Source organism: Triticum aestivum, chromosome 6B (assembly GCF_018294505.1).
Source record: "Triticum aestivum cultivar Chinese Spring chromosome 6B, IWGSC CS RefSeq v2.1, whole genome shotgun sequence".
In the NCBI taxonomy this organism is placed as follows: domain Eukaryota; kingdom Viridiplantae; phylum Streptophyta; class Magnoliopsida; order Poales; family Poaceae; genus Triticum; species Triticum aestivum.
The window spans coordinates 687,345,007-687,348,914 of record NC_057810.1 but is presented as its reverse complement, the minus strand read 5'-3'; the positions used below and the strand labels follow the sequence as shown (position 1 = coordinate 687,348,914).

Genomic DNA, 3,908 nt, shown 5'->3' with positions numbered 1-3,908 from the left:
AGGTAATGTTAGTTCCTTATGCTTCAGCTGTCAGAAGCAATGTAAGTATTCAAATGTGAACTTGCCCTATTTATGATCGGGATAATTGGCAAATATAGAAGTCCAGAAATGGACCACTAGAGAAGCCGCGAAAAGTCTTGTAGATATGCAAGGCAATAAAAGTTTACATGCTCACTAATAAGAAGTCTGATAACCTCGATATCCTCGGTTATTAAGACATTGTTTCCGCGAGGTGTGTGGATATTGAAGTTTCCATGTTATGTTACATCCTACTCTCGCATATGGAGCTATGTCGTGGAAAAGCTCCATAATGACATGGATGGCATTAGAAACAATGCAATTTACGATGTGGCATGTTAAGAGGCTACTGGGCAGGTTGTATGTCAAAGAAGTTCTATTCCCGAACTTAAGGTGGTAGACAATATTTATAAAATCCACCTACTGCATTATGAACATGCAGTTTTCTATGCGAGTAACAACAAGTCAAATGGTGTTGCCAGAACCATTGAAAATATGTTTCATGTTGTGAAAGATAGAATCCAGGATCAAGCTAATGATGTTAAGCATATAAAAATGATTTGTATGTATTACGGATCCGTTTACCAAAGGCTCACCACCCATAATTATGATTATGTTGCCGGCATGGGTTAGGAAAGCCTTTCGATCCTGGAAATTAGGACCATCTTGTAAACCATCTCCCATAAAGTATTATGTTTTTCATTTCGAGATAGAATTATGTACTATAGGTAATGAGGTTCAGTGGCATCTCATTGGTCATTGTAACACTTTGCCTTGGTATATTATTTCTATTGAGAATGAGCTTATGATGTTTGTTGACCTTACGATCAAGGGGGAGAATGTTGGAATTTGATCTCAGGTCGTAACAGACCAAGAGAAATGGGGGAGCTCTTCTCCACGTTTTGTGCTATGATCGGAGGCACACAGAAAGACAACTTTTGGTTTTGGTCCCTGTCCCTTAGCACCAAGTATAAAAGGAGGAGGTGGTGCCCCTTGGGCAATGACACACGCATACATGGGTTAACCCCCAACAAACTCCTAACTACCGATCCTAAAAGGGTGCATAAAGGGATCAGAAGGCCATCACCACAGCCGGCCACCGCAAGGATTTGCCGGCGGCTTCTTGCTGCTCTACACCGACCAGTCGCTGGTTGATGCCGGCCATCTCTAGTGCCGGTAGCCTTCTGGGCGTCTTCTACCTACTGCTGGCTACGTTCACGCTTTCGGCCATGGGCCATTCACTCGGCGCTGTTCCGCTTCGCCAACTATTCCCGTGTGCTGCATCGACTAGAGCCTGCATCAAGAGTATGGGATTTCGTCAAGCACCTGTAAGTTCACACGCTACCGCACATGTATTGGTGTTCTAATCAAGAGATCCAGATCCAATTTATGTTAACCTAAAGCATTATGTATAACAGCATCTAGCTTGGTGGTTGATGGATGCTCCACCGTGATCAGATCACATCAGATGGCCTACTGATTTTTATATCATGCCCCCCTTTTCCGGTTGTTGAACAAAGCAGAGCGGGGCCAGGCGAACAACCAGTGCAGTACAATCTAGCTTAATTTCCGCCGACCGGCCGTGGATGGTTTCATGTCTAATCATACGTACGTACTCCGCAGCTGCATCTGTAGTTGATCGCCTTCCACTCAGTGTATCATCGTGGATCTCCCAACCAGGCTGCACTTGTCCCTATACTCGCACAATTGTATAGAGTATTAGAAAACGATTATATAATTGTATCTTCTATTTTTGGTGGGGTGTGACTCGAGAATTATTTTTCTTTACGAGAAGCTAGCTACCATTTCACCATTGAGGTGGATGGCTCCACACACGTACCATACATAAGCTTAATCTTTTCGGAAAAAGAAACTATGCAAAACCTTCTCCTGCATCTTTATGTAAACTTGAACCTCCAACAAGGAATACACAGTACAGATGCACACTCACATACACCCTTCATGAGACACATGGGTTGTCAAACCTAAGGGATTGATCCCTAGTGAGCTGGGGTAAGACCACCTTTCTAACCATTCACCTACATATTGTTCACGTATGACTGTAAAGTTTTTTTTTTTTGACGTAAACGGCAGGAGCTCTGCCTTTGCATTATAGTAGGGGAAGAAAAGGGGTACAGATACGATTTCCCCGCCGGGAAAACCCTAGTTTTACACTCTTACATCAGCGAACTGAGATCCACTCACACACACTAAAACAAGACAGCAAAGAGGACCCTCACACCCTGTTTCTCCCGGCTTCCTTGAAACATCTAACGTCCTCTTGAATTAGGCCTGCAAGGGCAAACGCCGATAGTTCCTTGAGCTCGAAGATTCTTCTGTTCCGCTCCTTCCATAAGTTGCACAGTATGTATGCCGCCAGCGTGATCTCCTCGTTTACAGTCTCTTTTGGCCGGTTGGTGGTGCATAGTCTGTCCCAGCATTCCCCGATGGATTGGGCAGTAGCAGTAATGTCTCCCAACGCAGCATTTGGTTGTCGGAACTGGTACCAAACCTCTTTTGAGTAAGAGCACAACAATGCGATGTGATCCGCAGTTTCAGGCTCCTGGTCACATAATTTGCACTTATCGTTGTGGGGCCATCCTCGAGCTTGAAGTCGATCCGCAGTCCAGTTTCTGTTCTGAAGTAGCAACCAGATATAAAACTTAACTTTTCCTTCCATTTTACATCGCCAGACTCTGGCTAGCCCTGGCTTCTCAATCCTTGCGAGGAATTGCGCCGCATATGCTGAGCGCGCAGCGTACAAACCATTTGCAGACAGGCTCCAGACATCAGCATCTGCCTCCGATCTCAATGAAATTTGGTTCACCTCCTCCCATAGTTGCACGAACTGTGTGAGCTGGTCGATGTTGTTCATTCTTTGCAGCCCCTGCATCCATCTTCCATCCCGCAGTCCTTCCTTGACAGTTATCTTTTTGAATCTTGCGAGCTTGAACAGGGCTGGTGCCTTATCACTTGGGGCCTCCCCGTTGAGCCAACGGTCTCTCCAGAAGCTTGCGATGTTTCCATCGCCCAGCATTATCTTCGTGTAGCTGCTAAACAGTTGTTTATCAGTGTCATCACAAGGTGTTGCCGATCCCTTCCATGGCCTGTCTCTCTCTTCCCATCTAAACCACTCCCATCGCAGCCTTAAGGCCCTGCTAAACACTCCATGTTTTTGATCCCCAGCCCTCCATATTGTTTCGGTGAGCACACTTGCTTCCAATTAACGAGGCTCTTTCCCCCTATTGATCTGTCTTCCGCCTCCCAGAGGAAGTTTTTCCGTAATTTGTCCACCTTTTTTATAAACCACTTGTCCGGTGGGAAGGCCGTCAGGAAAAAAGTTGCTGTAGCCGTGACCATCGAATTGGTATAAACCAGCCTTCCCATTCTGTTTAGGTATCTTCCTTTCCTGGGTGCCAGTTTCCCCGCAATCTTATCAATCAACGGCTGCACCTCCATTCGTTTTGGCTTTCGTACCCCTAGCGGCAGTCCAAGATATTGGCAGGGGAGATCACCGCGCACTCCCCCAAAATTTGCCATAAGAGGCACTAGATCAATGCCAGCGCAAGAAATAGGGTATGCCACCGTCTTCTGAATGTTTGTTTGAAGACCTGAAGCCTCTCCAAATAACTTCAAAATGGCCTGCACCGCCTGAAAATCACTTTGAATTGGGCTGATGAAAAGTGCCGCGTCGTCGGCGTAGAAGCTTGATCTAAAACGCGCAATGCGAATATTCAGAGGCGCCAGAATCCCGTTTTCCGTGGCCAAGGACAGCAATCTTTGCAGCGGTTCCATTGCTAGAATGAATAGCAAGGGGGAAAGGGGATCCCCCTGCCTTAAACCTCTCATATGCAGGAACGGCGATCCTGGGGATCCGTTCAACAACAATC

At 46.1% G+C, this 3,908-nt stretch overlaps 1 long non-coding RNA gene across 1 annotated transcript; it reads left to right on the top strand.

Annotated features, from left to right (window-relative positions):
- The first annotated feature begins 1,042 nt into the window (after positions 1 to 1,042).
- Positions 1,043 to 1,968, top strand: LOC123134877 (uncharacterized). The gene is made up of 2 exons (XR_006465755.1): positions 1,043 to 1,346; positions 1,437 to 1,968. It is a non-coding gene; the product is annotated as an uncharacterized lncRNA (long non-coding RNA).
- The last annotated feature ends 1,940 nt before the right edge of the window (positions 1,969 to 3,908 follow it).